The sequence below is a fragment of the Mus caroli genome, unplaced genomic scaffold (genome assembly GCF_978045245.1).
Source record: "Mus caroli unplaced genomic scaffold, Mus_caroli_1 scaffold_16, whole genome shotgun sequence".
NCBI classification, from domain to species: Eukaryota; Metazoa; Chordata; class Mammalia; order Rodentia; family Muridae; genus Mus; species Mus caroli.
Window position 1 is genome coordinate 34,020,001 of NW_028227271.1, and position 22,838 is coordinate 34,042,838.

The window sequence follows — 22,838 nt, forward strand, 5'->3', positions numbered from 1 at the left end:
TTCATTCATGGAAAAAAATGAAAGTTAACAAAATAAAACCAAGAGGATAGATTCAGTGATTGTATGGTTGAGTGAAGGAACAGATAATGTTGGATGGAATACTATGTCACAATATGTGTGGGTTTTTTTTTTTTTTGCAAAATATTAAATTCTTTTATATCTTACTCTCTTTCATCACAATAGTGAATGATCCCTTGAGATATTTGAAATCCAAGAATACATCATGAAAACCAGTGAATATAACTGTTCTGGGTAAAAGGAAGATGCACAGTATTCTCATCTTCCTTTTAAATGCATTTAAAATCCTTGACTATTGAATATACAGTAATCCTCAAAGATCTGAAAGCCAAAATAAGTCATTGATTCAGAGGTGTAGAATGTGGAAACTTTAGCCACGACAGAGTACAGAGTTACCTGTGATTACCACAGCCTTCAATACATCAAACTCACAGCAGAAGTACAAACTTTGAAATACCAAAGGAAATAGATAAAGGGAGAGAGAGAGAGAGAGAGAGAGAGAGAGAGAGAGAGAGAGAGAGAGAGAGAGAGAGAGAGAGAGAGAGAGAGAGAGAGAAAGAGAGAGAGAGAGAGAGGATGGAAAGGAAAGGAAAGGAAAGGAAAGGAAAGGAAAGGAAAGGAAAGGAAAGGAAAGGAAAGGAAAGGAAGAAAGAGATTAAAACCTTAGGTCTCCATATAAAGAACCAGAAAGATACAGGCTAGCAATACAGAAAAGTGGTAGATAATAAGGCCTATGTTTCAGCCAAACAGCACTGAAAAAGTTGGGCCTTCACAAACTTTGAGACCATGTACAGCACTGACATCAAACTTAACACCTCCCAGAACAGAGCCAACAATCTCAAAACTTCAAACCTGGTAACACTTAACTCAAAAGGGTTTGTAGTTATAACTTCAACTTTGTAGACAGATACATAAAGGAAAAAATTTTCTGTGATGTGGGATAAGTAAAAAGTTTTTAAAGACAACAGTAAATCCATGATCCATAATAGGAAAAAATGGTAAACATGTCTTAATAGAAAATTCTGTCAAAATATTTGTTCCACGAAAAATATCTTTAAGTGCTCCTCAGTCATTGGATATTCCTCTATTGTAATTTCTGTTTAGTTCTATAATCAATTTTTTCTTATTTTTAGTTATTTGTATATTTTACACTCCATATTTTATTCACCCCCCCATCCACTGTCCTACTGCTCCACATACCATAACTCCTACCACCCCCTATCTCCACCTGACCTCTAAACACCCTGGGACCTCTAGTCTCTTGAGGGTTAGGTGCATCATCTCTGGATGAACACAGACCTGACAAGTCCTCTGTACTATGTGTGTTGGTGACCTCATATCACGTGATGTATGCTACCTGTTTGGTGGTCAAGTGTTTTAGAGGTCTCAGGGGTCCAGATTAATTGAGATTGCTGGTCCTCCTACAGGGTCCCCCTCCTCCTCAGCTTCATTCTTTCCCTAATTCAACAACAGGGGTTAGCTCCTTTTGTCCATTGGTTGGGTGCAAATATCTGCCTCTGACTCTTTCAGCTACTTGTTAGGTCTTCCGGAGTACCCCATGATAGATTGCTTTTTGTGAGTGCTCCATAGCCTCAGTGATAGTGTCAGGCCTTGGGACCACCACCACACCCCTTGAGCTGGATCCCTCTTTAGGTCTGTTGTTGGAACTTCTTTTGCTCAAGCTCCTCTCCATTTCTATCCCTGTAATTCTTTCAGACAGGAACAATTGTGGGTCAGAGTTGTGACTGTGGGATGCCCCCATTTAATACCCTGCCTTCCTGCTGGAGGTGGGCTCTATAAGTTCCTCTCTCTACTGTTGGGTATTTCATCTAAGGTCCCTCCTATTGAGTCCTGAGAGTCTCTCACCTCCCAAGTCTCTGATGCATTCTGGAGGGTACCCCCAAACTCTTACCACCCAAGGTTACCTGTTTCCATTCTTTCCCTGGCCCTCTGGGCTTCAGTCCTTTTCCCTCACCCAATACCAGATCAGGTTCACCTCCACCCCCAACTCCCCCTCCCCCCCAGTGCACGTTCCCTCCCAGAACCCGCCCTCCTTCCCTACTTCTAAGAAAGCTTCTGTAGTTCTTTATGTATTTTGGATATTACCACTCTATTGAGTATGAGGTTAGTGAAGATTTTTTCCCCCCGACTATGTCCTTTGACTTACAGAAGCTTTTGAGTTTTATGAGGTCCCATTTATCAATTCTTGTTGTTTAGAGACTGAGCCATTGGTGTTCTGTTGAGGAAATTTATCCCTACACCCATGAGTTCAAGGCTCATGCCCACTTTCTCTTCTATTAGATTCAGTGTATCTGGTTTCATGTTGAGGTCTTTCATCCACTTGGACTTGAGCTTTGTGCAAGGTGACAAATATGAATTTGTTTTAACTTTTCTACATACCAACTGCCAGTTAGACCAGAACCATTTCTTGAGGATTCTTCATTTTATCCATAGTATATTTTTGGCTTTTTTGGTCAAGATCAAGTATATATAAGTATGTGGTTTTATTTATGGGTCTTCAATTCTATTCCATTAGCCAAGGTGTCTGTCTTTGTACCAGTACCATGCCATTTTTATCATGATTGCTCTGTAGTATAGCTTGAGGCCAGGGATGGTGATTCCCCCAGAAATTCTTTTATTTTTAAGAATTGTTTTTGCTATCTTGGGATTTTGCTTTTCTATATGAAATTGGGAATTGCTGTTTCCATGTCTTTGAAGATCTTCAAAGAGATCAGTGATCACTGAAATGTGATCAGTGAAATGAAAATAAAAATGACTCTGATTACCACCTTACACCAATCAGAATGGCTAAGAACAGAAATTCAGAAGACAACACATGTTGTCAAGAATGTGGAGAAACAGGAACATTCATCCATTTCCAGGAGGATTGCAAACTGGTACAACCACTCTGGAAACCAATCTGGAGGTTCCTCAGAAAATTAGAAATATATCTACCTGAAGACCCAGCTCTACCACTCTTGGGCATATATCCAAAAGATGCCCCACCATGTCACAAAGGCACATGCTTCACTATGTTTATAGTGGCCTTCTTTGTGATAGCCCAAAGCTGGAAACAACCCAGATGTTCCACAATGAAAAAATGGATACAGAAAATATGGTTCATTTACATAATGGAATACTATTCAGCTACTAAGAAATAGGAAAACATGAGTTTTTTCAGATTACTTGATGGAACTAGAAAACATCATTCTGCATAAGGTAAGTCAGACCCAAAAGCACATGCATGGTAAGTACTTACTAGTAAGTGGATATTAGCCATAAAAGCACAGAATACCCAGGATTCAATCCACAGAACTAAAAAGGTTAAAAAGCCACAGGGCCCAAGGGAGAATGCTTCAATCCCACTTAGAAAGGAGAACACTACACATTTTGTGTTTCACTTATGGAAAATATCTCGGTTGTTTACTGGTGAAAATATTGTCAGTGAAGCTACTGCAGACATTTATCTTCAAATATTTTGTGCTTTCATAGTTTTCTTTGAGATGTATATTCAAATGTGTAATATTATGTTGTATGTTAGTTACATATTTAGTTTTTAGGAAATGCTGCATACACTCTAATGTGTATGAACACTGAATTCCCAGCTTGGTAGGATATTTTAAAGGCTGTAGAATTTTTTGAAACCTAGGATTGGGCAGTATTTGTCAATAAAGCAACTATGTTAGCACACATATGATCCTGGCAATCAACAAAGGATTATGCTGAGTTAAAGGCATAATTTTGAAATGTGAGATTTTTTTTCATTTATTTAAAGTATTTAATCAAGTCAACCACAGGAATCCATCACTTATATTTTCCAGGGCTAATGGAATTGGTGGTTATGGCTGTGACTGTGTAAATAATCAGTGTTTGCCCTCAGTATGTTATAACCTAACTTTAATATGGCTGGATAGTTTTTCAAGAAACTGCGCAATAGCAAATTAGACAAAAGGAACAAGAGATATTGTTATATCATTTATCATAACTCCATATGAATCTATAATAACCTTAAAACAGAGAGTTAGATATTTCCAAGGGTAGATATACAATTGATTTTTCTAACTCCCTAGAACCATACACCTCTCCAAGAATGAATCAATGGAAGAACAGGTTAGATGGCACCTGTGTGTCCAGACAAGGTAGGGTGATAAGTGATGACTGTCCTTTTGTTATAGAAATATACCTGGTTCCAGAAGTGCCAGTGATGTAAATGTCAGAGAGAGGGTTTATAATTTATCTTTCCTTGTGGTTTAGTGTTCCTCATCTACAAGGAGTTTATCTCTTTTAAATTGTTGTGTCATGAATCACAGTGATGTATTATATCCAATAACACAAAAAATACACACATTAAAACACTGAATATTTTAATTTATAATTTTACTAATCAAAACACATATTTCTTGAGTTTACTTTTCTTCCAATGTACCAAAACCTTTTCTTTGTAGTTTGCCACAAGCTCACTATTTTACCCAATGAAAGAGTATATCTGGTCTACATTAGATTTTTATTTTTTTTTAATATTTGAAATAGTTCAACAACATTTTAGTTCAGTCATATTTGTATAAACTATAAATAAAGTACAAAATTTCAAAAATATTAATATGTAATGCACCAATTAACCCTTTGCTTCCCCTACTTCATTGTTGTGCCCTCAACACCAGAAAATCATTCATTTGTTATGTATCACTCAAAGTTATTTTTCATAGTCCTCCATAGTACTTTGAATACATCATCATTTACCCGACAAGTCTTCAGTTTCTTTTCTTTCACCCAGTACCTCTCAGTATCATCTGTGCATTGGGTTTTTCTGCTAATGTCCCTCTTCATTTAACTGCCGCCACATATCAAATTTGATAGTTCCATAATCTCAGTGATAGCTCATACTTTGTGTCCTGTTTTAACAACTTTGCAGTAGCTTACTTTCCCACAGCAGATAGAATCTAAATCCTAACAAGGTGTTTCTGGTGAGGGCTTTGGCTCCAGGCCCACTCTTCTCCCTGGAAACCATGGAGTCTCCTGATTTCTACTGAGCATCCTTCAGACACTGTTGCCAGTGGCTGCGATGCTCTGTCCTCAGTCTTCTGTGACCTAGCTTCCTCTGACTTTCTGAACTCATCCAAAATTGCCACCTTTACAGAGACCTGCACACATCCTGTCTGTCATAGGCTATGGCATATTCTAGCTTATGCTACAAAATATTCTACTTAGCTTTCTTTATAGCACACACTCCTTTCAAATAACTTTATTTATGTACTGACTTAATTTTAAATCTAAATCCTCTCTAAATTATGCAGGTTCAGTTGAGACCAAGACAAGAATTTCTTGTCCTGATGATCAAAGGATTTTTTTTTTCAGTTTCTGAAACAGGGAGGTATAAATAAAGGTGTGTGTTTGACATATAAAATAATTCATTTTTTTCACTGGGAAATTATATTTTAATTCATAGAGTTGCCACAAAAATGATTTTGTCAAGCTAGTACACCTTTATTTTAATTATTCTTCTCTCACTCTTCCCCCATATGATTCCTCAGCCTCATCCCCAGTTTTGCAAAATAATACCCATGACAACTTTTCCTACTGCTACAAGAACCAGCTCCCATTTTCTGTGGCTCCAATATATCTTCCCTTTACAATGCTTCCTCCCATTACTTTTTCCCAGCCCCAATCCAACAGGCACTTCCAGCTAACGCACAGGTCACTCCTGCTAGGATTTCCCATAGATTGCCTGCGGACCATCTCTTCTCTCTCTGTCCCCCCAAATACATGTCCAGTTCTACAGCAGGGCACTCTTGGTAGCATTCCTTGTACCCCTGCTCCCATATCTGGTATATGCCATGGACTTTTCCATCTCTAACCTTTTTAGCCCTACTTGTTACTCTGTCACAGACTCCAACTCCAGAGGACAATCGATGCTAACCCAAGAGCTGCAGCTTTCAGGGCAACAAATAGGCTGAAGGTGGGCCCACACTTCTACTCCTCCTGAGATTCAATCATTCCCATTTTGATAGCAGAAAAATGGTTTTGGTCTTCCTTTTTCCTCTGACCCCATCCCCAAGGAATCAACAAAGACCTCCTTCAAAATTGTCTTTTCAAACTCATCCCAGTATCCAATTCCAGCAGGAATTTACCATGACACACCAGCTGACAAAGCCATAAAACAGGCAATTCATAGCCATCACACTCCCCAAAACTTCAGTGAGAAAGCAAAATACAGAAGTGTCACTACCCTGTTTACTGAACCCTGTTTACTGTGCTCCATATCCTTGCCTATGGCTATGCCTGCCTTTTCTTATGCCTGCAAGGATCAAGGACATCCAGGTGAGTCATTTACCCTCCAATCCCCTGCATACGTGGTCACGCTATGGCACCCAGGAGCAGTGAGGTGTCCCCAGTCCCTGAGGTCCATCTCTTGGCCCGAAACTCTGTCTGAGGTCCTTCCAACTTCTGGAACAACAGATAGGACTCTGTGCCAGGACCCTTGCCTCCCAGGTCCCCTTAGGCACACCCAGCAGCAGCAGCAGCAAATTGTGCCTTGTCACCTGCAATACATGTGTACTCCACAACGCTGCCTGCATTCTCTAAGAATTGCTTGCAGTAGTAACATCCAGATTATGTCCTCCTTCAATCCAATCCCTTGCTGCCCCAGCCTGAGGCATAGTCAAACAGGGTCTGAGGAACCACCTGTAGAGAGAATGAGAGGCAACAAACACAAGAACTGACAGCAAGTCTGATTGATCCAGCTGTCAAATTTTTATTAATCCCAGGCAGGTTTTATGCCCACAGAAACAGGGTATGGGGAGGTGGATGACACAGAATTGCTTTGTATTGGGGAGAACACACCTGTTCCCAAAAGCAGGATATTGGCCAGGTAAAAAGTTCAGCAAGAGAAACAGAACAGAATGGGTTGGAAGGTACCTGTCCACAAGATCTATAGCTATTTGTTCTTAACTGGGGAGTAGTAATTTCCCATAGAGGCCTCAACTTTATCCCACAGAAATCTCAACTAAGCTAGTACTTTTCCACTAAGGCCAAGACTTTGTAAATAAGCACTTACGGCTGACAAGACAGTTAACATTCAAACAGGGTTGCTCCCAACACCTTGCTACCTCTTGGGACATTTTCAGCAGATATGAGCTGTGCCCTATCCCTTGAGCTCTATTTCCCAGCCATCAACACTGCCTGCCATCATGGAGGCCTGAAGCCACCGAGGACTACCATGTAAAAGGGCCCATACCAGTCGGCTGCCTGCCAAGTCCCCCGAAAATATACCCAACTGCACCTGCTCCCATTCATTACATTTTCAGCCCATAACTCTACCTGTATCCTCATCTACCTGAAAGCACCACAAAATGATAAATAAGCTGACAAAGAACTCAATGGAACAACACCTTTTAGAAGTGTCACAAATAATATAAAATACCCTGGTTTAGATCTAATCAAGCAAGTGAAAACCCAGTATGAAAAGAAATTCAAATCTCTTGAGAAAGGAATTGAGGAAGATATCAGAAGAGGAATAGATTTCCCATGCTCATGAATCAATAGGATTAATATAATAAAGTGACCACCTTCACTAACACCACATCATAGGATAGATGTGGGCTAATATCCAAAATATATAAAGAACTCAAGAACCTAACTACCAAAAAACAACCCAATCCTAAAAAGGGGGGAAGGGGGATATAGAACTAAACCAGAAATTCACAACAGAGGAATCTTGAATTGCTGAGAAACGCCTAAAGAAATGTTCAAAGTCCTTAGTGATCAGAGAAATGCAAATTAAAACCAACCTGAGATTCCACCTTACACTAATCAGAATGGCTAAGATTAAAACCTCAGGTGATAGCACATGCTGGCAAGGATGTGGAGAAAAAAGGATTCTGCTGGTGGGATTGCAAACTGGTAGAACCACTCTGCAAATCAATCTGGTAACCACAGAAACCTCAGAAAATTGGAAATAGATCTACCTGAAGACCCAGCAATACCACTCTTGGGAATATACCCAAAATATATCCCACCATGCCACAGAGGCATGCGTTCTACTATGTTCACAGCAGCCCATGTTTGTGAGAGCCAGAAACTGGAAAGAACCCTGATGTCCCACGACAAATGATTGATTACAGAAAATGTAGTTCATTTTCACAATGGAATACTCATCTATTAAGAATGAGGACATCATGAGTTTTGCAAGCAAATGGATGGAACTAGAAAATATCCTGAGTGATGTAAGTCAGATCCAAAAGGACATGCATGGTATCTACTCACTAATAAGTGGATAATGGAAAAAAAAAATACAGAATAGCCAAGATACAGTCCACAGAAGTAAAAAAGTTCAACTAGCTGAAAGACCAAGTAAGCACTCCTCAGTCCCACTTTGGAGGGAGAAGAAAGCAATCACAAGTGAGGAGGGAGGGAAGGACCTGGGAGGAAGAGTGGACAGGGGTGAGGAGAGAGAGGGGATCATGATCTGGTATTGGATGAGGGAAAAGGACTGAAGTCATGAAGGCCAGCAGAAAGAATGGAAACAGGCAACCTTGGGAGTTAGGAGGTTGGGGGTGGGGACCGTCTAGAATGTACCAATGACCTGGGAGGTGATAGACTCCCAGGTCTCAAAGGGAGGAACCTTAGATGAAATACCCTACATTGGGGAGAGGGAACTTGTAGAGCCTACCTCCAGCAGAAATACAGGACATCATATGAGGGATGGTGTTGCCATCCTGCAGTCAGAACTCTGACCGATAATTGTTTCTGTCTGAAAGAATTTAAGGATGGAGATGGAGAGGAGCCTGAGGAAGAGAAGATACAGTGATAGTCCCAAAGTGGGTTCCACACAAGGAGAGGCCCCAAGACCCAACACTATTCCAGAGGCTATGGAGTCCTCACAAAAAGTGACTTATCATGACTGCCCTCCAAAATACCCAAACAAGCAGCTGAAAGAGTCAGATGCAGATATTTGCACCCAACCAATGTACAGAAGCTGCCTATCCCTGTGGTTGATTTAGAGGAAAACTGGAAGAAGCTGAGGGGGACGGTGACCCTGTAGGAGGACTAGCAGTCTCAATTAATGGACCCCTGAGATCTCTCAGCTACTGGAACACCAACTAGGTAGCATACACCAGCTGATATGAGGGCCCTAACACATATATAGCAGAGGACTGTTGAGTCTGGAGTGAGTGGAAGCCCCAGCGTGTTTAAAGGTCTGGTGGATGGCAGTAGGGGTAGGGGTGGGGTGGGGACCTCCTTGTGGAGACAGAGTGGCAGGGAGGAGGTACATGATGTGAAATCGTCAGAGGGTGAACCAGAAGGGGAATAAAATCTGGAGTTTAAAGTAAATAAATAAATAAAAATAAAAATATAATGTTCAAAATCCTTAAACCAGGGCGTGGTGGTGCAAGCCTTTAATCCCAGCATTTGGGAGGCAGAGGCAGACAGATTTCTGAGTTCAAGGCCAGCCTGGTCTACAGAGTGAGTTCCAGGACAGCCAGGGCTATACAGAGAAACCCTGTCTTAAAAAAACAACAAAAACAACAACAAAACAAAACAAAATAAAAACAAAAAAAAGAAGAAAATCCTTTGTCATCAGATAATTGCAAATCAAAATGACGCTGAAATAATAACTTATACCTGACATAATGGTTAAGGTAAAAACCTCAGTGACAGCGTATCCTGGCAATGTTGTTGTGAAAGAACAGTCTTCCATTGTTGATAGGGGTGCAAACAACTTTGGATATCAATTTGATGGTTTCTCAGAAAACTAGGAATAGTTCTAATTGAAAGACCAACTCTTCAACTCTTGGACATATATAGAAAGGATGCTCTACTATACCACAAGAACACTTGCTCAACTATGTTCATAGTTGCTTTATTTGTAATAACCAGAAAATAGAAACAATTTAATGTCCATCAACTGAAGAATGAATAAAGAAAATATGATACCTCTACACAAAGGGATATTACAGAACTTTTAAAAACAAGGACATCATAATATTTGCAATCAAATGGATGGAATTAAAAATTATTATCCTGTGTAAGGTAATACAGACCCCAAAAGACAAACATGGTATGTACTCACTTATTAAGTAGATATTAACCATAAAGTATAGGATAATCATGCTACAAACTATAGCCTCAGAGAATCTAAGCAACCAGAAAGAACCAAGGGAAGATGTTTGAATCTCAATGAGAAGGGGAAATAAACAGACATAGAAAGTGGATATATAGAGAGAACTGAGAAAATGGATATGGAGGGAAACAGGAGCAATCGAGTGTGGGGAGGATGGAGGGAATAAGAACTGGGAGAGAGAAATGGGCTGAGATTGGTGGAAGAGGGCATCTCTGAAATAAGCTAGAAATCTAGAATTAGGGAAATTCTGCAGGAACCGGAATCACCCACCTCCTGTGATGAGCCCAGACTTCTAATGAAGGGAACCAAACTACGAACAAAACCTTCAACCCACAATTTTTCCTGCCTATCAGTAATAAAGATGGTGCAGAAATTGAAGGAATGAACAAGCAATGACTGGCCCAGCTTGAGACCCATGGTTTGAGAGAAAGCTTACTCCTGAAACTATCAATGATATTCGGCTTCATCCAGCTGCTGATGGAAACAGACACAGAGACCTACAGCCAAATATCAGGTGGAGCTCAGGGAGTCTTTTGGAAGAGTGAGATTAAGAATTGCCTGAGCTGAAGGGGTCAAGTACATCAAAGAAAACCAAAAAAGTTGACTAGCCTGGGGCCATAGCATCTCATATAGACTGAACCTCCAACAAAAGAGCAGGAGTGAGATGGACCTAGGACCCTACATAAAGGTAAAAGATTTACTGCTTGGTCTTCATGTTGGACCCCCTAATAATTCAAGCAAGGGCTGTCTCTCACTCTTTTGTCTGGTATTGTGTCTGTTTCCCCTAGCTTGGCTGTATGATCTAGCCTCAAGAGAAGATGTGTTTAATCCAAGCCAAGGTAGATTGATATTCACAGAAAGTCTCCCTCTCTGAGGAGAAAGGTAGTGGAGTCATGGAAGGGGATGTTAGAAGGAGGTGCTGGGAGGAGAGTAGGGAATGGAAGCTATAATTCAGATGGAAAGGAAAAATGTATAAAGCCATTAACAAACAATCAAAGAAACTAACCAGAAACCAAGCAACAAAACCTCTAACCAACTAAGGCAATCCAGAAATCAGCATCTAGACCTATATTCACCTCAAACCCAGTTGCCTAGATCCCAGTGTAAAAACACAATCAATGCTATATCTGGCAAAATATCTCTAACTGAACCCAGCTATTTTCTGAATATTCCACCATAGCTGATGCATGAGAAAAAGACCTTAAATCCAACTAAATGAAGATGAGATTTATAAATTCCTTAAGGAAAACTCAAACAGAAACTGGAGAAAATAAATTCATACTTTAAAGAAATCCAAGAAAACACAAACAGACATTTGAAATAAATTAATAAAATTGTTCAAGACATGAAAATGGAAATACAATCAATAAAGAAAACAGAAACAGGAAATTATGGAAATGAAAACTATAGGAATTGGAACAAGAATTACCAAGAAAAACTTTACCAATAGAATACAAGAGATGAAAGAGAGAAACTCAGGATTGAAGATATGATAGAAGAAATAAATATATCAGTCAAGGAACATGTCATAAAACATCCAGGGCATCTTTGACATAAGGAAAAACAAAACCCAAGATTAATAAGAATAGGAGGGGAAAATGTTAGCTTAAACACCAAAAGAAATATTTTTGACAATATCACAGAAGAAATAAACTTCCTAACCTAAAGAAGGAGATGCTTATAAAAATCCATGAACTATACAGAACACCAAATATATTGAACCAGAAAAGAAAGTCCCCTTCTCATGTACTAATCAAAACACTAAACACACAGTATAAAGAAAGAATATTAAACTCTGCTAGGGGAAATGGCTAAGTAACATATAAAGGCAGAACTATTACAATTTCACCTGACATATCAATTGAAACTGTAAAATCCAGAAGTTAGTGGACAGATGTGGTGCAGACTCTAAGAAACTATAGATGCCATCCCAGACTACTATACCCAGCAAAACTTACAACATAATAAATAAAGAAAGAAGATATTCCATAATAAAGTCAAATTTAAACAAAAAGCTGCAACCTAAGCAAGTTAACTATACCTATGAAAACAGGAAATAAATAAGCTCACACCTGGAAAAACAAAAAAAGGGAAGTACATACATCACCGCCACCATCACCACTATCACCATCACCACTATCACCACCACCACCACCACCACAATCAACAACAAAATAACAGGAAACAACAATTGATTATTGTTATTTATTCATTCATACCTCTCAATAGCAATGGTCTCAATTCACCAATAAAAAGATGCAGACTAACATAATGGATGCAAAACAGAATCCAAGAAACACATCTTTATCTCAGAATAAAAGGAAAAGATATTTCAAGCAAATGGAATTTAAGAAGCAAGGTGATATAGCCATTCTGATATCCAACAAAATAGACTTCAAAACATAACTAATCAAAAGAGAAAAGGAGAGACACTACATACTTACTAAAGGAAGAAGCCACCAAGATATTTTAATTCTTAACATTTATACCCCAAATACATGGGTTGTAAAAGAAACATGATTACAACTTAAATTACATATTGATCCATAAACACCAATGGTAGCAGACATCACTACACCATTCTTATCAATGGAGAGTCATCTAAGCAAATACTAAATATAAATAGTGGAATCAACTAAGCAAGAGTGCATATGGGCTCACAGAGTCTGAAGCAGCAAGCAGAGCATACACAAGTCTTCAACATGAGTGCTGTATCCAAAGAGGACAGAAGAGGATATCAGATCTTCTGGAGCTGGAGTTATAAGTGGTTGTTAGTTGCCTCATATGGGTGGTGTGAACTTAACTCAGGATTTCTGCCAGAATGGTGTTTGTTCTTTACTGCTGAGCACCTCTGCCACCCCATATTTATGAGTTTTAACAGATGATATTAAAAGTGTGTTTTATGATTCTACATTGCATGCTTTCTGTTGAAATTAAGAGAGCACAAATTAAATATTATACTTAGAGACTTGTACAGCAAAAAAAAATACTTTTTTCATAAAAATTGAAAGAATATAACATTCCATTAAAACTGATAATATTAAGTTCTTTATATTATTTAAACTATATACATGTGTATGTATAAATATATTAATTTTATATAATTATTAATTATATAATATTATATAATATTATATAATATTATATAATATTATATAATATTAATTATAATATTATTAATTTATTTAATATTTATATTAAGTTCTTTATATTATTTAAACTATATACATATGTATATATATATATATATATATATATATATATACACACACATACAATTTCTCTAAAGCTTAGGAATGTGACAAAAAGTAAAGGAAGAGTGAAGAGGAACATGAAAAACAAGAATGAAGAGGAAGTAGGAAAGAGAAAGAGGGACAAAGGGAGAGAGAGAAGAGATGAGATGAGAGAGGGGAGAGGGGAGAGGGGAGAGGGGAGAGGGGAGAGGGGAGAGGGGAGAGGGGAGAGGGGAGAGGGGAGAGGGGAGAGGGGAGAGAGGAGAGGGGAGAGGGGAGAGGGGAGAGGGGAGAGGGGAGAGGGGAGAGGGGAGAGGGGAGAGGGGAGAGGGGAGAGGGGAGAGAGAGAGAGGAGAGAGAGCAAGCACATGAGCAGCTGGGGAATCAAGTGAAAGATATTTCCTAAACAATAAACCCTGCAGGTGTAACTTGAATAATCACTGAGCCTGTAAGCATTCATTCACTTATTCAACCACACAGAGTTAAATTGGAGTTCTCGCTGAGGCAATGTCAAGGTTTTCACAAAATCTGACATGTGAACCTGTAAATTACAGGGTTGTTAAATAAAAAAATATAGACAGTGATTTGAGTGACAGCTTAGATAGTTTTGAAAGGACAAAAGAATAACAAGTTACTTATTGGAGGCCTGTGGTACTCTTGCTGGGTTTATAAGCTAAAGTCATATAACAATGTATCAGCAATGTAGTAGAAGATAATCCTTGTCAAAATTCACTTAGCCAAGAGCTTCTGTAAGTTGGGTGTTGATGTTTTATGCTCATAGAGTAACAATAGAACTGTAGGTTAAAGACAATGGCAAGCACTTAGTCAAAATAACAGCATGTCACACAGCTGCATTCAACCTAATCTTTAAGATCTCTGAATGCATTCAGGAACTGCTAGTCAAATTGTCATATCATCTCTCTCTCTCTCTCTCTCTCTCTCTCTCTCTCTCTCTCTCTCTCTCTCTCTCTCTCTCTCTCTCTCTGTCAGATACCACTCTAAGGATGCTGCTGATAGGTAAGTTGACTTTACCATTTCTTTCAAAATAGTGACTCTTCAAGACTTAGTAGACCCCCAATGTATCTGTTTGTATTTGACAAAAATATGATTTGATTCTAAATATGACCACTTTTGTTTAGCTGAGATTGTTTCTTCATTTATTTCCTTCAGGATTTGCAGGCACATGAAAAACTAAAAGACAGTTCTGTGGAAAGCATACTTTTACTGTGCAGTTTTACACAAAGAATAACAGGTAACGGTCATAGAACATTTGTTTGTTTTTGTTTTTTTAAGATTTTTTGAATTATGGGAAACTTATCAAAAATACTTAATCTTATCATATAAACTACTTCAATGAGATCTAGGCTGTCCATTTAATATGAACATTAATTGAAAAGTTGACATTAGTTGGTTTATTTCTATTTCCCTTCTCAATTTGAAATTGGGGAAGCATGTTATTAGTGGAGCAGCCATTTAGGTACTTTATCTTGTAAAAATATACTCTAAGTACTGTAGTTTCCCCTAGATTTATTTTTCTTTTATTTATTTATTCTTTAAATATATTCTTTAATCTCTTTTTACAGTCAAGACTTTGTCTGCCTCCTGGTCTACCCTCTGATGGTTCCACATTCCACACTTCCTCCCCTCATCTCCAAGAGTATGTCCCCACACTACCCTCACTCCACTAGACTCCCCACTTCCTGGAGCTCCATGTCTCTTAAGGGTTAGGTACATCTTCTCTCACTGAGGCAAGACCAGACACTCCTCTGCTGAATGTGTGTTGGAGGGCTCATATCAGCTGGTGTATGCTGCCTGGTTGGTGGCTAGGTTTTTGAGAGATCGCAGGAGTCTATATTAGTTGACTGCTGGTTTTACTAGAGGGTTGCCCTCCTCCTCAGCTTCTTCCAGCTTTTCCCTAAGTCAACCACAGGCGTCATCAGCGTCTGTCTATTTGTTGGGTGTAAATGTCTGCATCTGACTCTTTCATCTGCTTTTTAGGCCTTTCAGAGAACAGTCATGGTAGGCTTCTGTTTGTAAGCACACCATAGCATCAGTAACAGTGTTAGTCCTCCTGAGCTGGATTCCAGTTTTGGCCTGTTACTGAACCTCCTTTTCTGCAGGTTCTTCTCCATTTTTCCCCAGCAGTTCTTTCTGACAAGAACAATTCTGGGTCAGAGTTTGGTGTTTGGAGGAGGGAGGGAAGGACTGAAGCCCTGAAGGCCAGCAGAAAAATCAAAACAGCCAACCTTGGGAGGTAGGAGGTGGTGGGACCCTCTAGAATGTACTAAAGACCTGGGAGGTGATAGACATTCAGGTCTCAAAGGGAGGGACCATAGATGAAATGCCCTATATTGGGCAGAGGGAACTTATAGAGCCCATCTCCAGTAGAAGGACAGGGCATCAAGTGGATGAATGGTGTTGCCATCTCACAATCAAAATCTCTGAACATCAGATTTTTTTTTTTAAATAAGAAAATTGTCATAGATGAACTTCAATGATGGTCTGATTTATAATAATTACTTGTTACTTATACAAAAGAGTTGTTTCTTTTGCAATTACATTAAGCTGCTATTAATAATGTGCCATGGTTGTAGTGAAGGCACATGCCACCTATCTCAGCATTATGATATGTTCTGCAGAGTGGAGTGGTATATCAGATTTGCTCCTTTATATAAGATGAATGTTGCACCATTTTTCTGGAGTAATATCAGTTCATGTTCCTTTTTATATCCTACAAGAAGAATTATTCCTCTCATTGTAAAAGCCTCTGGATGTGGAAGGCCAATCATGTTTACCATTTTCTTGATTAGACTTCATTAAGTGTATCTAGGAGCATCTGACAACATATTCATTTTAGAGTGTTTTCATTTTTTATCTGAGGCCTTGGGCATTGCTTGGCCTGCATGCAAAGAAAAGAAAAAAAAAGAAAAAAGAAAAGAAGAAGAAGAAGAAGAAGAAGAAGAAGAAGAAGAAGAAGAAGAAGAAGAAGAAGAAGAAGAAGAAGAAGAAGAAGAAGTTAGACTTAGGCAAATATTTTCACTACTTACTAGCCACATTTTTTTCACAAGTTAGTGGCTAGACCCTCTTTCTGATTCCCAAACATTTACAAAATTAATACTACCTTGTGATTAGGGATGCTCATAAAGATACTGTGCTATTCTGTATTACAAACTTCTGAGTTTTGCTATGCTTGGTAACTTATTCAATGAAGCATATTTCAAAACATGGGGAATTGAGAATATTCCATTCAAAGATGGCAATGTATAAAGGATTTCTCTATACAGTGTTTTATTTTTGAAGTATGCCAATACTCTTTGGAGATTTCCTGACCTCGCATTACACCCTCAGCTATATAATAAAATTACTTCCATTTTCTCCCTTTTTCAGGGGATATGGGATGGACTTCATCACAACACAAACACACACACATGCATGCACGCATGCATGCACACACGTACACACTCCAATCAAGTTGTTGGCATTTAATTCTAAGTAGGGTTCTGGGAGCATTCATGCTTTAGCATTGGCTCTTGATTATCACAGGCTGGAAGAGAAAAGTCAAAAGATCATTTCCTGTTGAAATGTCCATGATGCACCAACAAAATATTACTTTCATTAAATTCTAAGATATGTCTACATATTGTTTTATCATGCAAAAAAACTGATAAATGTATCCAGAGCACTTCTTTGCTGCTTGATGTTTTATCTTATCAGGTTTTACTTTTGAGACATATTGTTGCTATGTAGCCTGGATTGTTTTGAATTTTCAACCCTCCTGCCTCAGCATAAGAATTGCAGTGAGAGTTACTAAATCACTGTATATACAGCATTAACTGTACAGGACTACATACTGAACAATGTTGGTATTAAACATAAATACTGCTTTTTCACTTTCCCAGCAAACCCTATGTCTCTTTTCCTTCAATAGCAGTTGTATTTAGAATATCAGTGACGTGGACCAAGCTGTGTATACCCAGATCAGTATGTGTCAGCAGTCACTGAAGAATAAGCTAGGTGAATCTGTCTTTTTAAATGGAAGAATCCACAGACATTTCCAGTATTGATATGTGAATTTTCAAATATAGTATGGGAAAGTATTTATCAGAAGACAAGCTATATATCTCAAAACATTAATTTGTTATGAAATTATTGACAATATCTACAAAAATTTTCCATGTTTTATAATCAAAACTGTTACTGGTTGGAAAGATGTGTAAATCTGTAGGCTAATGTTTTTAAATGATCAGCGCAGGATCCTAGGAAATCCTGCATGGGTTAAAACTGTATTCCACATATAAAATAGAGTAGTAGACACATTTGTGACCCAATAATATTGCCTATACATTGTTGTACTTAACATGATGTTAGGAAGTTCATGATTATCTAAAAAGTTCTTAAAATGAAGTGTTCCTTTGAACACATATATCTTCTCAATATGAGGTTGAGTGGATATTTTTCTCATAATACAAAGCTGGCAGCAAACTGGATACAAAACATACATGAAAGTCAATATACTTTCTGTTAAGTATTACAAGTTAATTTAAAAATTAATTAAATGTCAGTCCTATCTCAAAGTACATATTTTTCCAAAAATTATGAAAATGGAAAGCACTGTTTAAAAATACAACAGATACATGTAATTAATATAATGTTTAATATGATTAACACACAATGATTTTTCAGTAAATATATGGCAAATTAAATTAAATTTTATTATTCACTAGTTTTCAACAAATTAATCTTATGTAAATTTAATTCTTCTAGGACACTTACCAAAGAAATTTTGAGCTTATACTATTTGAGAAACATGATGCTACTTTAAAGCATATTATTAAATTTAAGAAATATTACCTTATCTTTTTTCTTATGAGTATGCAGCCATTAAAACACAGAAGATGAAAGTAGGGAGGCATATTTTTCTACTTACTGCTACTTTCTTATCTAATGTATGAGAATTGATGATCATAAAGATTTAGAAATTTGTCAAAAGTGTTCAAAGATTCAATCAGTCTTCAGATTGGCTCATTTTCCCTCCAAATTAGAGAGTAATGATTGCTTCAAGATATCATAGGTTTTACTGGCTATTGCAATATAAATTGACATGCTATAAAGTGAACATTAATTTAGTTGTCAAAAAGGCTTATATACACTCATATCTCTGTACTAGGTCACATCCATTGTAAGATTCAAATATGCTGTAAATACAATTTGGAACTAAAACTAACAGAAGTAAATCTAATAAAACTAACAACTACAATGTTGCTCACAACATTATTTTGAAAACTAAAAAACTGGGAATATATCTAAATATACTCTGGGTGGTTGATTGATGCCTCAGTGCTTGAGATAGCTTGTTATACTGGCAGAGAACCTGAATTACATACCCATCAGTTCCTATATCTTAAGATAAGGTGATGTAACACATACTTCTGGCCACTACACTCAACTACACACACACAAACACATTCACAAATATATGCACATGTACACATGCACTCACACATCAGAAATGAAAGTAAAAATAAATCTTTAAATATGAAAAATATTTTGCTATATATGGAAAGTAAAATTTGTGTTTACCATCAGAAAAATTATACCTGCAAAGTATTTATTTAACCCCCCCCAAAAAAAAAAGTTATATTAAGTTCAAAGGTGGTCATGGTTAAACAATACTCAGAGAAAATGCTTCTTTGAAAAACCAGAAAAACATTAAACACATTATACATTAAACTTAAATATTTGAAGAAAAATATCAACATTAAGGAAACAATTTTAAGGAAAAAGGGAGTAAAGGAATGAAAAAGAGGCATTGATGAATGAATGTCATTTATGAATGAATACAAATTTAAGGAGTCAACCTTCAGGGAGGGCTCTAACCCTGGGACTCAGGTGAGAGCACCATCTTATATTCTGGGTCTCTCAGAGACCAGTCTGCTCAGGCCGGCTTGCAGACCCCAGAAGCAACAGAACTTCTTGGACAGGGTGCTCTTGGGCCTTCATCCTCAGCCAGGAGGCAAAGCTGGGACCCAAACCTCTGGGCACCTTCACTGCCAGAGGAAAGTCTGCCTCCAGGGAGGGCTCTGATCCCAGGACTCAGGTGAGAGCGCCATCTTGTATCCCGAGTCTCTCTGCTCTGGAGAGCATGCAGGCTGCAGAAGCAACAAAGCTTCTTGGGCAGGGTCATTTCGGGCCTTCATTTTCAGTCAGTAGGCAGAGCTGAGACCCAGACCTCTGTGCACCTTCTCTGAAAGAGAAGAGTTTGCCTGCAGAGAGAGTTCTGACCACTGGGACTCAGGAGAGAGTTGGACTCCTAGGAGTACTGGCAGAGGCTAAGAGAATCACAGGAGGAAAAAGCTCCAGCCCCAGACAGCTAGAGCATCTAACTCCAGAGATTACCAGATGATGAAAGGCAAACATAAGAATCTTACTAACAGAAACCAAGACCATTCAGTATCATCAGAACCCAGTACTCCTGCCGAAGACTGTCTGGGACGCTTGTCTGCTTGGAACGGATCTCTGGGTGTAGATGGGCAAGGAGTCAGCAAGTGACAGACAGACCAACATGCAAGATTGTGTAGAATCTGAATGTATTTTTTCAGGTCGAGAATCAAACTTTTTAATACAGCAGAATAGCAAGAAACCAGACGAGATACAATCCACTACAATACAAAAGGAATGTATACATCAAAAGAAGGTAGGGACCAGGCTGCTGCCACTAAGAAGGGAGTCAGGTGCAAAGCTAGTCAATTGTTAAGCCCACCACCAGGGTTTCTGCACTAGCACACCTTCTCATGAATACTGCAATACCACACACCCCCCTATTTCCTGGGTCTTCAGAAGAATTCACCAACTTCCTTCTAATATGAAGTTTGCTATACCTGGCTGTAGAGAAGATCCCTGTCTCAGTGGGATTCCGTAGCTCTATTATGGTATTCCCTTGTTTGGGTGAGATTTGCTACTGTCCTTAGTAAATACTTTGCAGACCAGCTCTGAGCTGCTGGCTTCATCTTTTGTAATGCTTAATTAGTTACTGAATAGGTAACTTCCTTACTGCATTCCTGCTAGATTCCAAGCTCTTAGGCTTCTGGAACCTTGGAACACTGGTGAAGGCTCTGGCACTTATAATAAGATAATATTAAAGGGAGCACGTGAATCCATGCACCAGACTAACGCAGGTATAGGGTATGAGTATACAGGTTAATGAGAATGATAAAGCTCCAGGAGGTGAGGTTCCATGAAACTCTTTGCCTTGTGAGTGCTTCCAGGCTTCTCAGACTGTCAAACAGACTTCACTGGAGTGTGGGTGGCATACTCCTACAGCAGAAAGTCCTGGATACCCCAAAACACCTGAAAAGCAAGATTCAGATTTAAAATCATATCTCATGATGCAAGTAGAGGATTTTAAAAAGGGCATTAATAACTCACTTAAAGAAATACAGGAGAACACTGCTAAACATTTAGAAGTCCTTAAAGAGAAAGCACAAAAATCCCTCAAAGAATTACAGGAAAATACTGCTAAACAGGTAATGGAATTGAACAAAACTATCCAAGATCTAAAAATGGAAGTAGAAATAGTAAATAAAACCCAATGGAAGGCAATTCTGGAAATAGAAATCCTAGGAAAGAAATCAGGAACAATAGATGAGAGCAACAGCAACAGAAAACAAGAGATGGAAAAGAGAATCTCAGGTACAGATGATTCCATAGAGAAGATGGACACAACAATCAAAGAAAATGCAAATGCAAAAAGATCCTAACTCAAATCATCCAGGAAATCCAGGACACATTGAGAAGACCAAACCTTAGGATAATATGTATAGTTGAAAATGAAAATTTTCAAATTAAAGGGCCAGTAAATATCTTCAACAAAATTATAGAAGAAAACTTCCCTAACCTAAAGAAAGAGATGCCCATGAACATACAAGAAGCCTACAGAACTCCAAATAGACTGGACCAGAAAAGAAATTCCTCATGACCATTATAATCAGAACAACAAATGCACTAAATAAAGATACAATATTAAAAGCAGTATGGAAAAAAGGTCAAGTAACATATAAAGGAAGACCTATTAGAATTACACCAGACTTCTCATCAGAGACTATGAAAGCCAGAGAGATGTTATATAGACCCCAAGAGAATACAAATGCCAGCCCAGGTTACTAAACCCAGAAAAAACACTCAATTAGAGTACATGGAGAATCCAAATTATTCCATGACAAAACTAAATTTACAGAATATCTTTTCATGAGTACAGCCCTTCAAAGAATAATAAAGGGACAACTCCAACACAAGGAGGTAAATTACATCATAGAAAAAGAAAGAAAGTAATCCTTCAGCAAACCTAAAAGAGGATAGGTACAAGAACAGAATCCCAACCTTAACAACGAAAATAACAGGAAGAAACAATTACTTTTCCTTAATATCTCTTAATATCAATTCCCCAATAAAAAGACATAGACTAACAGACTGGTTATATAAACAGGACCCAACATTTTCCTGCAGACAGGAATCCTACCTCAGGGACAAAGACAGACACTACCTCAGAGTAAAAGGCAGAAAACAATTTTCTAAGCAGGTGGTCCAAAGAAACAAGCTGGAGTAGCCATTCTAATATTATATATAATCCACTTCCAACTCAAGTTATCAAAAAAGACAAGGAGGTGCTCTTCATACACATCAAAGGTAAAATCTTCCAAGATTAACTCTCAGTTCTGAATATCTATGCTACAAATGCAAGGGCATCCACATTCATTAAAGAAACTTTAGTAAAGCTCAAAGCACACATTGCACCTCACACAATAATAGTGGGAGACTTCCACACCCTACTCTCATCAATGGTCAGATCCTTGAAAGAGAAACTAGACAGAGACACATTGAAAGTATGAGAAGTTAAGAAACAAATAGATTTAACAGGTATCTACAGAACATTTTATCCTAAAACAAAAGAATATACCTTTTTTTTCAGCACGCTTATGGTATCTTCTCCAAAACTGAGCATATAATTGGTCACAAAACATGCCTCAACAGATATAAAAATATTGAAGTTATCCAATGCTTCCTATCCGATCACCACAGTCTAAGGCTGATCTTCAATAACAACATAAATAATAGAAAGCCAACATTCACATGGAAGCTGACCAACACTCTACTCAATGATAACTTGGTCAACTTCTTTGAAGAAGAAATAAGAAAGAAATTAAAGACTTTTTAGAGTTTAATGAAAATGAAGCCACAACATACTCAAAATTATGGGACACAATGAAAGCAGTCCTAAGAAGAAAACACATATCTCTGAGTGCTGCCAAAGAGAAACTAGAGAGAGCATACACTAGCAGCTTGACAGCACACCTAAAAGATCTAGAACAACAACAACAACAACATCAAAAAGCTGAATTCACCCAAGTGGAGTAAAAGGCAGGAAATAATCAAACTCAGTTCTGAAGTCAACCAAATGGAAACAAAAAGAA